Below are 14155 nucleotides of genomic sequence, written 5' to 3'. Positions count from 1 at the left end.
ATACATCTTGCCTGGATCAACGTCCATAGCCCGGTTGGGATGTTGTACTAGTCTCTGCTTTTTACACTGCAAAATACTACTCTTGTAGGAAACTGGATACGTGGTACGTGTGACATCGCCACTGTTTCTCAAAACTCTAGGTTTATAATGATCTCAAAATAACATGTTTAATGAGAATAAACAGGAATAAAGCTATTGTCAAAAACAGCCATGAAGAAGAGCCTTGAACTGGATGGAGGCACATGCATGATATGTTCATTAAAATGATATTTATACGCCCTGGGGCGACTCTGTTGGATGGGATCTGACTCTTGATTTCGGCTCACGTCATGATCTCAGGGTTGTGAGATCGAGCCCCGTGTGTGGCTCCGTGGTCAGTGGGGAGCGTGCTTGAGATTGTCTCCCTCCCCGTCTATCCCTCCTCCGCTGGTCCCTCAACCCCGGCTCACACTCCCTCTGTCTCTCAAATAAAAATAAACATATCTTCAAAAACTGAGTAAAATGACATACGCCATTTAAAATTTCAATAAAAAAAAATTTGTCAAGATTTTGTGAGATTTTCTTAACTTTGCATTTTCCACACCAATGTCACATTTCGAACTAGAAAATAATATACTCCAATGGCCCAGCACGGTAAGGTTGGTTGTAGGATTGTTAGTGAGTGTTGCTACATCTGGTCACAACGACATGTGTTGGGTCCATTGTGAACAAACCCAAAACCAAATGCTATTGCGACTTACCATGCAGCTGCCAGACAAAGGGCTGATGGGCATTAGTCCTGCCATGTGTCTAAATTCTTGTTTTATTATGGAACTAGTTCATTAACGTCCTGAATGAAGACGTCACGGGAGGGGAGCAACTTTCTATTTTATTTTCCTCATTAGTTGGTGGTCAATGTGGAATACACAGCCGGACGGAGATAATAGCCCATTTTAATGGGCTCACCTTGCTCCTAATGAGGACAGGATGAAGCCACTTCAGCCTTAATAGCAGCTGTCCTCGATCCACCTTGGAATATAGGGTCACTGTCATTTCCTGTTTAGCCACACAGCACAGATGCGCTCAGAGCCAGCCTCCACGGCACCGCTCGGGAGTGCGTTAGAAATCACCCAAAGGTCTGGGAAGCTTAATGGGGTGGACTGGGGCAGCGGTGGTTGAGCGTCTGCCTTGGGCTCAGGACGTGATCCCGGGATCCCGGGATTGAGTCCCGCATCGGGCTGCTTCTCCCTCTGCCTATGTCTCTGCCTCTGTCTCTGTGTGTCTCTTGTGAATAAATAAATAAAATTTTTTAAAAAATGAGGCAGACTTCTTGAGCAATGAGAAAGGCGATGTACACTCTTCTGGTTTAAGTTTTTAAGCAACTTTGCTTCACGTCTCTCTCCATCACTGCCTGGAAGACTGTGGACACATTGAAGTTGTCCCGGCGTGAATGGGCCTCACCGGACTCCACTTCCCATTTACACTATCTACCTACCGCTCCTGTCCTCCATCTGGAAAACTCAACTATCCACCCAGCTGGAGGGTGAACCCCTGAGAGGCTGTTGGATGGGGTCACTTGAAATTTCCATGTGTACAGGTCAAGAATAACTAAATGTTGGCAAATTCATGGGGCTCAAGACCAGTGGTTCTCCACCTGGGGTGATGTTGCCCTCCCTGGGGACGTATGGCAGTGCTTGGACCCCCATGGGGTTGGCGTTAGGGGGCGGAGGTACTGGAATTTATAAGGTTGAGGCCAAGGATGCTGCTAAATATCCTAGAACGCAGATTACAGCCCGGCCACACACACACACAAAGAGTCCCTCAGCCCCAAATCTCAAAGGGCCAGGGTGGACAGACCATGCTTCATTCCATGGAATCACTCATGGGCCAAATGGAAATCCACTGGCAAAAGATAATCCTCATAAATCGTTTTGTGCGTTCTCTGCATTGTCCTAAACTGCATGGCGGTTGCATTAATACCACCACCAGCTAAAAAAAAAAAAAAAAAAAAATACCACCACCAGCTGACCGTCTGCTGCTGCCGTGAACCTGCGCATCTGCACTAACTGCCTGCCTAGCCCAGGGCCACATCTGCGTTTGCAGCCCTCACGTGTTGAAGAACCATATCCTAAACAGTACAAACAGTAGCAATTCTGCATTCCCGTTTCCCCTTGTCCCTCCTGAGGCCCTTGGCAATGTGTGAAGACCTCGTTGGTCATGACGACTGGAGACGTCCGTGGAGAGCGGGGATGCTATTGGGATCTAACGTGCAGAGGCCAGGGATGTTGCTCCAGGACCTGCAAAGCACAGGGCATCGCCCACGACAAAACATCACCTACTGCAAATGTCAGGAGTGCCAGGGGGGAGAACCTGTGTTTCTACCCGCTGTGATCCAGGATTTAAGAACATTTCCCCAAAGCCACGCTGCCTGGTTCCAGTGGCTTCAACCACTTGCTTGTTGTGTCCGCCTGAGTATATTAGGTAAAAATGGTAGCGATGAGGATTTCTGCCTCCGTGTTGGAGGAAGGACTGAGAAAGTAATTGTAGGTGATTTCCTTTGAATGGTGCTGGGTACATCGAGGTTGGCTATTTTTGCCTTTTAGAATTCTCTTTGAGATAAAAATTGCAAGGTCCAGTCATTGATGGAGAATTCATCAAAAGTATTGACATTGCTGGAATTACTTTGAGATTTTGCTTTTTGTTTGTTTGGGGTTTTTTTTGTTGTTGTTGTTGGTTTTTTTTTTTTTTTTTTTTTTTTTTTGGATTCTGTGTTGTTGACCTCGAGTAGGTATTTATTTATTTGTTTATTTATTAACCAACATATACTCATGTTGGCTTAATGCGATCATTTTGAACAGAACGTTCATAGCAGAACCTCACCGTACTCATTCTATGGATAGAAATCTAGCTTGTCACAAGGAAGCAATGACTTTTGGTGGGTTTTTTTTTTGTGTATTATCTGTTTTTGCCCCAGAAAAGTGGCCACCCTGTTGAAATCAGGGCAGGCTGCACTGCATTAAATGTGATATACTACAGGACAGCACCACATTTTCGTACGTGGAGAAAGAGAGCCACTTAGCCCAGCGTCGAGCTTGAGCTGTCACGTTCCTAGGCCCATACTCCGATGAAGGGGTCGTGAAGAGCGTGTCAACGAGTGTTCCCATTTCGTGAGCACCCAGCAAGCCTGGGCTCCTCCTCCAACCTGAACCCCTCTAGTTTGTCAAAGACGAGCCAACCTGGAGGGGCTTCAGCTTGATTTCTACAGGCAAAAGGACAAAGATTTTGCAGAGATTATTTGGATTAGAAACAGAGGAGACAGGGTAAATAAGCAGGTCAGTTTTTCTCATTAAGGTGCGGCTGCATCCTGGATGCCCTGCTCACCTTGGGCGGAGACGGGAGGACACTGTTACGTGGTAGGGTCACCCTGCACGGCGGCTGGGCGATGCCTGTCTTGCCCTTCATTAAAGCAGAGGGGCAGGCGGGAGGAAACCCCACTGGTGACTCCATCACCGAGTCTCCGACGACGGAAGCCAGGCAGGCTGTCAGGGGCCTCCACTCCAATTCCACGATTCAGAAACAAACACCAGGGTGATTTTTCTCCTCTCTCGCTCACTGCCTGTTGATGCTGCCAGGGGGGCTTTCATCTGAGCGCTTGCATTTTGAGTCTTTTTCAGCGTCTGAGTTTCACTGTATTGAGGGAGTTGCCAGGGTTTGCGATCATGGCAGCATCGTCTTGGTGCTTGCAGTGCTGCGTTAGAGACCCAACACCGGCTCGCTGGGCCAAGCCTGGCGGACAGGACTGCGGGTGAGCCTGGCAGCTGGGTTCTCCATCACAGTTAAATAAATGGCAATTGTGATGGCCAGAGGGTACCAGGACGAGGAAACTGTCTCCCAGAATTGGCTGGGGGTGCTTTTCATTGATAGAGCCCAAGCGATCTAAAAGGAAGGTATGTTGGAGGCATGTTCCATTCTACAGGTGGTTTCCAGACCCATTCGGTCTCCCTTGAGCGCGACAAGTTTAAAGGACGTGTGCCTGAGTGACGTAGATACATCCTTTCCCACTATATGGGATTCACGTGCAGGGTGTATCTTTCCCCCGTCCTGGGTCTCTTCCTTGACAAAGGGAGCTCCCTCATATGAAGGGAGATGAAGCAGCTCAAGCAAATTGTGACTTTCCCTCTACCCTTACCTTCCCCCACAGGATATTACCAAGATGTGGGAGAGTGATCGAGTCCAAAGACGGGCAAACTACGGCGTGCTGGCCGAAACTGGCCATACACACTCGGGTATGTGTTGTCATTATGTTTCGTGGTGGGTTTTGCTCTACGATGGCACAACTGAGTCCATGTGACTCCACAGCCCCAAAAGCCGATCACGTTACAGAAGAGGTCTGCGGACCCCTTGTTTGGAGAGCCAGAGCGCTGACACAGGTTTTCAAGACCACAGACCCAGGGTAAGGATGGAGGCAGGCGCAGGTTTGTTTTCAGGGCTTCCCCGTGGAGGCGCGCGTTTGTCTCTGACATCAACCAAAGGCTAACACGCTGCCCACGGTGGCACATTCTCTATCACAGATTAACTTAACCCGTCAGAGACGTCTTTGGCTGATGACAGGCAAGGGAGAAGAAAGAGAGCAGATGGATGGATGGATTGCCAGCTTTTAAGTCGGGGCTGTTTCCTCCCAAATGACATCGCGGGCCACCCTTCACTCGCCCCGAGCCCACCCGCATTAAGGAGAGAACGTCGACTTGTAAATCGTTCAGAACCTAACCAGTGGATATGCCACGCCAGGCTGCCTGGTGAATTTGAACAGAAGACCCGTCTGGAAGCAAGTATCTCTCATTAGATGCTAAATGATAAGGAAAAGCAGATGACACCCTATCAAGTCCCAGCAGAAAAATCGTCAAGAGATGGGAGATTTCTCTGACACGAGAGTCAGGCTTTCTCCTCTTCCGATCCAACCCACTCCACTAACACATTCAAAAGTGAAGTCGTTCCAAGTGGTTTGTGGCTTCACCGTGGAAAAGTCTTCCTGTGAGCTACATGCAGACTCGCGTAGACACAGAACCTGCCCGCATTCAAGCGGAGGCCTATTGGCTTTATTTTGCACGCCTGTCTCAGCTGGGTGCCAGGCTCAGAGCCCTCAGGCATTGTGTCATCACAGGGAACACAGGAGCAGGGGTCGCCTTGGAAACGTGCCACCCACAGGTCTTGCTCTACTCCAGAAAACCATCACTTTGAGCTCCTTCAACCCCACCTGCGTTGGGCACTGCCCATTCTTTGTACCCTGCGATGGCCCCCGTGTCACACGTGGCACTTGGGAAGACTTCTTGACATAACTGTCTTTCTTCTGAGACCTTGAGCACCCCCTGGACTGCTGGGGTTTGATTCCTCTTGCGAATAAATAAAGTAGGACTTTGTGAAGATGTTGCTCAAGCCACGTCTGATGCTCTACGTCAATTGATTGTCATTGGCCTGTTGAGAGGCCGTCTTCAGGGTAAGAACTGTTTTCTTCGTCTTCCTAATCTTCACCTAACCTTACGCATACTTGGTGTTCAAAGAAGTTTCGTAGAAGAGTTAAGAAAACTTGATAGATAATGTTTGTTGGCATCAGTCAGGGTTCTCTAGAGAAACTAAACCAACGGGAAATATATGGGGTAGGCATAGAGGGAGGGGAGAAGGGAAGGAGGGAGGGAGAAAAAGAGAAGGAGGAGTGGATTGATTGATTATAAGGAATTGGCTGACACAATTATGGAGGCTGAGGAGTCCCACAGTCTGCCATCTGCAAGCTGGAGGCCCAGGAGAGCCCGTGGTGGGTAATTCAGTGTGAGTGTGAAGGATTGAGAACCCAAGGAGCCGAGGCTACAAGCGCCAGTTCAAGGGCAGGGGCCCAATGCCCAGCTCAAACCATCAGTCCGAGAGGCACACAGAACTCAACCTTTCTTCCACCTCTTTGATCTACTCCTGACGTCACCTGATTGGATGGAGCCCACCCACCCCAGAGAGGGCTACCTGCTTCACTCAGTCTTACTGATCCAATGCTCATTTCATGTCCTCTAGCCAAATATCTGGGCACCCTACCGTATCCATCACACGTAGATAGAAACGGTATATACGGCGTTTAAATTGTCCCATCACGAGATGCACACAGAGACGGCCTCGTGAACAGAGGCGTTCTTAGGGCAGGGGTTGGCAGACTTCTCTCTCTATCTCTCTTTTTTTTATTTTTTTAAGGATTTTATTTATTTGAGAGGGGGAGAGAGCAAGAGTAAGCAAGAGCACACGAGCATGAGAGAAGGGGGAGGGATAAGGAGATCCCTCACCCCCGCTGCACAGGGAGCCCTACACAGGGCTGGACCCCAGGACCCTGGGGTCATGGCATGAGCCAAAGGCAGACGCTTAACTGACTGAGCCATCCAGGTGCCCCCGACTTTTCTGCAAAATGCCAGACAGTAGATGTGTTAGGTTTGCTGGTCCCTCTTACCACCACCTGACTGCTATTTCCTTGCCAAGTGAAAGCAGCCACAGACGATCTGTGAATATACGGGCACGGCTGCGATCCAGAGGCACGTTACGAAACCAGGTCTTGGGCTGCACTTGGTCCCCAGGTTGTGGTCTGTGGATCCCTGGAAATGCCTCCACAAGGAAATCCTGCACAATCCCTGTCACATAGAAACAACTGCACATTGAGCTAAAGATACCTTGCCATTTGTTTTCTGTCCGGGAAAGAAAGAAGCAGATGTTCAATTTCTCACAAAGAAACTTTTTTTTAAAGGATTTTATTTATTTATTGGCGAGAGAATAAGCAGGGGGAAAGGCAGAGGGAGAGGGAGAAGCAGAGACGCTGCTGAGCAGGGAGCCTGACATGGGGCTCGATCCTGGGACCCCAAGATCATGACCTGAGCTGAAGGTGGACCCTTAACCGACTGAGCCACCAGGCGCCCCAAGGGGTTTCTTAAAAAACACTCTTCTCAGGGGCTTGCAGGCAAACAGCAATGAGCATCATTTCCCTTTTGCTGGCCCCTTCATGTGTACCGTTTGCGAATCACTTGTGTTCTCTACCCCTCACGTCGTCTATGGAAATCAGTTTAACTGAGTTGAGAAATGTGGGCTTGGCTGGGAATTCTTCTTTTGACTCCATTAAATAGGCAAGAAAAAAAAAAAGAACCTGTCTTCATTTCTCTAAAAATGGTTATTTTAATCAATTCGTGAATCTTGCCGAGATGTGATAGCTGAGGGCACCTTCGGTCTGAGGGGTTAGAGACCATCAGCATCCCATCTACGATGTGATATTAACAGATTGACACACAGAATGGGCGGAATCATTTTTCATCACTTCAATATTGGGACCAATTTCATGGGTGACCTCTGAGGTTCGCATCCATCCCACTTCTTGAATATTTCACGCCGGGTTAAAAATTACATTGCTATTTCCAGAAAAACAAATTTGAGTATGGCTTGTCAGACTTTCAGGGAAATACAGAGGGACAAAAAAAAAAAAAAAAAAAAAAAGTTCATTGATGGGATAAAGAAGGCTGTTGACGTTCCCTGCACAAGTTCATGAACTTTCTTTCCTGTTTGGGTACTTTTGTTATTTATAGAAATTGAGTCATCTCAAGATGGATTTCAAAGAGATGTATTAGACTTTCCCTTGGGCGTTAGCTGGGCCCAGCTCGCCTACAAAGGCTTGGAAGAAAAGTCTGGGGTGCTTGAGAATTTCTCAGGAACGTGTTGGGTACGGGCGTGCTACGTGGTCTCTCTAGCTTATCTTCACTGCAGGCCTGAAACCTCCAAATCTTCCAAGGGTGAGGATGACAAAGAGCCGAGTCGTGAAGGGATCCTGCCCCTCTTTCCCTTGTTTTGTGAGTCACATTGAAGTGTAGCCCGTGATTCGTGTCTATCTAACACTTCTCACCCAGTGTCTCTGGGTACGGACATGCAGGGTCGCTCCTGGACTTTTAGCAGATTCAAGCTTCACTTTGGATGGAGCCGGTGCAGAAGATTGAAAACCGTCCTGGAGCAGCAGCTGTCAGAGTTCTCCTTGCGGAAGCCTAGTCCCCCTCAGGATCGTAAAGCGTTCCTCTAGAAGGAGCTGCATTCTCTGAACGGTTTGCAATACGATTGCACGTCGTCCCTGCAATGCTCCTGCAAGGGTGTCAGATGCACGAGCTCCTCAAAGGTTCATAGATACAGGAGGATACGAATGCGGTTAACGTGCTTCCAGGCAACATCTGGGCCGTACAGACCCTTTGTGTCGGGGGGAAGTAGTAATAACCGTCCACACACCGGCCTTCCATGAAATACGATGTCACAAGGCCTGCATGATTTTATTAAAAGGCAGATTGTATTTCTGGCGGCGTGGGGATGGGGCTGGACAGTCCACCTTTGTGACAAGCCCCCAGGTGAGGCTGATGCTGCTGGTCCCTTGTCGCCGAGCAGCACAGGCATGGGGACCACCTGCTAAAGTTGTAGCTTCAGTCTTCCCATGCTCATGCTCCTTCACTTGAACCATGTCCAAAGACCCAGTTATTGCCCGTCATTGTTGCTATTGTTTGAATCCCCACCAGGTCAGTGAAGCCGGGCTGCCCATTAGAATCATCTGAAAAGCAATTTAAAATACCTCGGGAGCGCCTGGGTGGCTCAGGGGCTCAAGCATCTGACCCTTGGTGTCAGCTCTGGTCATGGTTGCAGAGTCATGGGACCGAGTTCCACATCGGGAGTCTGCTTGAGATTCTCTCTCTTCCCCTCCTGTCTCTCTCTCTCTCTTTTTTCTTTTTAAGATAAATAAATGAAATTTGAGAGAGAGAGAGAGAGAGCACAGAGGGAGAGGGAGAAGCAGACTCCTTGCTGCATACTGAGCCCAATGAGGGGCTCGATCCCAGAACCCTGAGATCATGACCTGAGCCCAAGGCAGATGCAGAGCCACTCAGGGGCCTTTTAGAAATAAAATAAAATAAATAAAATAAATAAAATAAAATAAAATAAAATAAAATAAAATAAAATAAAATAAAATAAAATAAAATAAAATAAAATAAAATAAAATAAAATAAAATAAAATAAAATAAAATAAAATAAAAAATAAAATAAAACAAAATAAGATAAATTAAATTAAATTAAAAATTAAATGAAATACAATGAAATGAAATAAAAATAAAATAAATAAAACAAAAAATAAAATGAAATAAAATGAAATACATGAAATGAAATGAAATAAAATAAAATAAATAATAAAATAAAATGAAATGAAATACAATGAAATAAAATAAAATAATAAAATGAAATGAAATACAATGAAATAAAATAAAATAATGAAATGAAATACAATGAAATAAAATAAAATAATGAAATGAAATACAATGAAATAAAATAAATAAAATAAAATAAAATAAATAAAATTAAATAAATAAAATTAAATTAAATAAAATTAAAAATAAAATGAAATGAAATGAAATACAATGAAATGAAATAAAATAAAATAAAATAAATAATAAAATAAAATGAAATGAAATGAAATACAATGAAATAAAATAAAAATAAAATAAATAAAATAAAAAATAAAATGAGGGATCCCTGGGTGGCGCAGCGGTTTAGCGCCTGCCTTTGGCCCAGGGCGTGATCCTGGAGACCCGGGATCGAATCCCACGTCAGGCTCCCGGTGCATGGAGCCTGCTTCTCCCTCTGCCTATGTATCTGCCTCTCTCTCTCTCTCTGTGTGAGTATCATAAATAAATGAAAAAAAAAATGAAATACAATGAAATAAAATAAAATAATTAATAAAATAAAATAAAATAAAATAAATAATAAAATGAAATGAAATACAATGAAATAAAATAAGTAAAATAAAATAAAAAATAAAAATAAAATGAAATACAATGAAATATGAGAAAATACGATGGAATGAAATGAAATGAAATGAAATGAAATAAATAAATAAAATAAAATAAAATAAAATAAAATAAATAAAATAAAATAAAATAAAATAAAATAAAATAAATAAAATAAAATAAAATAAAATAAAAACAGCCAGGTCCTAGAACGCTGAAATCAGAATCGCTAGTGTGCTGTATGGACATTTTAAAAAATAGGGGGTGACATTTATATAACATAGAATTGGCCATTTACAAATGTACAATCTAGAAGCTTCTAGCACATTCTCAATGCAGCGCAACTATGACCACTACCTAATTTCTGCACCTTCCGCGGCTCCCAAAGCAAGTCTGTACCCATGAAGCAGTCGCTCCGCCGTGGCCCCTGACCTCAGCTCCAGGCAACCAACTCATCTGCTTTCCGACCCGATGCATTCCCCTATTCTGGACGTTTCATATGCACAGAAGCATATACAATGTGCTCTTGCGTGTCTGGATCTTTGCAGTCACCCCGACATCGTCGCAGGTGTGACAACATCACCACGTGGCCTCAGTGGCCGAGACCTCTTCCACGGTGGAGCTGGGCCACGTTTTGTGCATCTGTTAACCTGCTGATGGAGACGTGGGCCGTGTGCACCCCTTGCTGCCTGCGAGTAGTGCGGCTGTGAACACACGTGTGCATACCTCTGCTTGAAGGCCTGTGCGCACTCCTCCTAGGTCGGTGCCTCGGCGGGGAACTGGAGCATCATGTGCTAACTGCATTTTGCAATTTATTTGAAGAAATGCCAACGTGTTTCTGACAGTGGCTGTGCCGCCTCACGTTGCCACTGGATGCTGCTACTTCCTAAAAGTTCCAGCACCCCGGGGACAATGACCGCCCTACCAGGAGGGTTGGCTGTCACAACGCGCCTCATGCATATTTGATTAATTCAGTGGGGTCCCTGCGCCGGTAGCATCAGAATTAGCTGGAAACCGGTTACAAGTGTAAATTGTTGTTTCCCCCTGGAGACCCTGCTAATGGGAAACCACGAAGGTGGTGAGGGGCAGTCCTCATTTTGAGCAAGTCGTCCGTAGGATTTTAAGCTTCGGAATGGATGCCCTATGCACAATTTTTTGAAAGATTTTATTTATGTATTCATGAGAGACACAGAGAGAGAGAGGCAGAGACACAGGCAGAGGGAGAAGCAGGCTCCGTGCAGGGAGCCCGATGCAGAACTCGATTCCGGGACCCCTGAGCTGAAGGCTGACGCTCAACCCAAGCCACCCGGGTGCCCCCTACACACAATTTCCTAACTTGCAATGTGTCCAGCTAATTCTACATCACATGCACCTGCCCCTGGCATGAATCATTATTTGAAACTACAGCTGAACACCTGCAGATGCTCTTCTAAAACCAAACAAGCCCATTCTGCATCTAACTGCTCCTTTTGGGGTGAAAGGATGGCGCGTGGTTCTGCCCATTTTCCCCCTGGTATAAATAGTACACAATGAATCTGCCAACACGTGTGGATATTTCCAGCGCTTACGTTTGGAGTCATCATTAGCAGATTACAGAGACAGACTCCGGGCCATCTTCCCCTTTCCGCGGCTCGGTGGGCTCAGTGGGTGTGGGTTCTCTGAGTGGCCGGGAAAGCGGTACTTCCTTATGCCCCAGAGGGGGAAGGCTCCAAGGAACACCGATGACGTGTGGCGCCTTGCAAATGTTGCTGGGTCACTGGTGACGGGTTGATCTGTTTCCCACATCCGGGGGAAAGAGGTAGGGAGTCGCATCCATGCTCTGGACCTGGTGTCCCTCTGTGTCTTCGATACTGAGGACGACGCTCTGTCCAGCCGTTTAACTTCTCCGCGCGTGGTTTCTCTGTTTACAACTGAAGGGCGCTCGCAGGGCCGTTGGGAAGCACCAGGTGAGGCACCGAACACAAGCACAGTGCAACGTCCGACGGCGTTTCCTGACTGTGTGCACGGCTTCGAGAAGCTTCACTCCCAGAGGACTCCCGGCCGTGGGAATATCCTCCTGTGACTGGAGCAGACGCTGTAACCAGCCTGCCCTAAGCTGTTTTCTTGGCTCTGAACTCTCACGGGGCCACGGCAGCCTTATTCTTCACATGTGCACACACACGACTCAAATCTCCGGGGGTCACTTCAGCTCAGGTGGGATTTGCAGGGAGCATGTTCCTAGATTGTCGTCCGCTAGTTGAAAGCGAAAGCCATTGGGGAGGGAATGCATCACCATATACGACCCGGTTTGGGTCTGAGTCCAAAGGCAATATTTACGTTGCTTCTATGATCGTGTTTTTTTTTTTTTTAAGATTTATTTATGTATTTGAAAGAGAAAGTGTGTGCACATGATGTGGGCGAGAGGCAGAGGCAGACGATGTCAAGCAGACTCCCCAGTGAGCACCGGGCTCGATCCCATGACCCCGAGATCGTGACCTGAGCCAAAAATCAAGACTTGGATGCCTAACGGACGGAGCCACCCCGGCGCCCCTCATAGGCTGCTTGCTACACGCAGCAATTTTGCTCTGTCAGTGGTTTCTATGGTCAAAAAGCCCAAACAAGGGAAAACACAGGGGGGAAAACCCGCTAAGGAGTCAGCCCTGCAAATCTAGAGACTCTAATAACAGAGTACTTGACCTCGATGACGTCTAGTCAAGGCGGAAAGCTCTTCTTTCCTTGACAGCGTGACATCGGGCATAGAGAGACCGTAGCATAGAACCACCTGCACGGTTGAGACGTTAAGAATCAAGAACCCAGATCAAGTTCCCAGCGCACTTAGCATAAAGCTGATGTTCAGAGGACATCCCAGGCATGAGGAGGAACTCAGCTCTGCTGCGTCGTTTCTCTGACCATGAAAAACATGAATAGCTTCTCCCTCCCACTCCTTTGTGTTGTTTTTGGCCCCTGATGCAGAGTTAAGGGGAAAGTTTGATGTCGCTGGTTAGCGCACTTGCTTCCAAGACCTTCCCATGTCTATGCTGTGCTGCTTCTTTACGGAGGTCACCCCAAGTCCTTTTCTAGAGGCGACGCAATAAAGACCCAGAAAGGCCAACAGAGCCAGCCAACGGATACGGCGAAGTGCCAGGCTCCGTAGTCGATCCTGCTTTGTCTTCTCCGAAGCTCCCCATGGTCGCTCCTTACCTGGAAACGACGACACCGACGTGAAAAGAGGTGACACTCTCCGCGTCCACTAGCTGCCCGTAAACAAGCCCGGCCTTCCTCTCTAATTTCGGAAAATTTGTGGACTATGAGAGCTGCCGCGAGCATCAGCGGGCTCTGGAGCTGCTCCGGTCGCTTGCAGAGATACTTGGCCACCCGGGCCCTGCACCGCGCGTGATATTTCTCGCAATAGAGATGCATTTGGAAAAGGCTATTCCGGACCTCTTGGTGTGTGTTCAGGCGCCAATACGAGGAGGCATGCGGCCTGGGAAGAACAGAGAGGGGCTTCGGGCTTTTGGGTCCCTTTCTCGGGTGCAACAGGCAGCGTCCGCAGCGTCTCAAAGGGAGGGCTTGCCAAGGGGGCGGGCCTCCATCAGCACCAGGGCCCACGGGACCGTCTGCATGCTTCCTCCTGGGGCACCTGGGGATGGCAGGGGGAGCTATGACTGTGCCAGGTCTCCAGGCCCACCATTCTTGGTGTGTTGCCGCCGCCGCCAGTCTTGATTTACAGCCTTAATGCTCCCTCGGTGCACCCGAGCAGCTCCCACAGGCTGCACGAGACACGGCGACTGACACGAGGTGAGATTGAGCCCCTTTCGATGCGACTGCTTCCGTGAATGTCAGGAGCAGGGAGCTAAGCATCCTGTGCATGTGCAGGGCCGAAGGCAGCTCTCCAAGCCTGAGCAGCCCGTCAGCAGCGGGGGTTTCCGAGCGCCTCGCTCTCAGACCCCGCAGGGGCGGAAAGAAGAAGCAGCAGCAGAAGAAAATTCCAGAGGCTTTCCGACGGGGCTGACACATGCAGGGTTAAATAAAACCAGGGGTATGGCTGGAAAGCCCAGGGCCGCCTCCCTTCCCTGTTGAATACGTCGCATTAGCTGCAGCCCGAGAAAGCCGCATTTGTTATGCGGACAGCGTTCATTGTCGGGGGCTGATGGGGACGCGGTGGTGCCCGCCACACAATGAATCGGCCCTCTGAATACCCAACTGGGAAGCCACTGGAACCGGGGCGCGGCACACACCCCACCAGGGTTCAAATACCCCCGACAGCCATAAGGCCGTGCTTTGTGACCGCCGCTGACTGTGCGCTATTTTTAGGAGCGGGCATTGAGAAAGGAAAGATGGGGACGGGGACAGCCGGGTGGCCAACAACAGGACTC

At 47.9% G+C, this 14155-nt stretch overlaps 1 long non-coding RNA gene across 2 annotated transcripts in view; it reads left to right on the top strand.

Moving 5' to 3' along the window:
- Positions 1-5042: 5042 nt before the first annotated feature.
- LOC144307986 (uncharacterized) overlaps positions 5043-14155 on the top strand; it is a 31249-nt gene continuing 22136 nt past the window's right edge. The window contains exon 1 of one of the 2 annotated variants that reach the window (XR_013374642.1): positions 5043-5473. This is a non-coding gene — a long non-coding RNA (uncharacterized LOC144307986). The remainder of the gene's footprint in view (positions 5474-14155) is intronic. The other variant, XR_013374641.1, reaches the window with a different exon arrangement.

This window comes from Canis aureus, chromosome X, assembly GCF_053574225.1.
Source record: "Canis aureus isolate CA01 chromosome X, VMU_Caureus_v.1.0, whole genome shotgun sequence".
Lineage (NCBI taxonomy): Eukaryota > Metazoa > Chordata > Mammalia > Carnivora > Canidae > Canis > Canis aureus.
The sequence above is the reverse complement of the archived record's forward strand: the minus strand, read 5'-3'. Positions and strand labels throughout refer to the sequence as shown.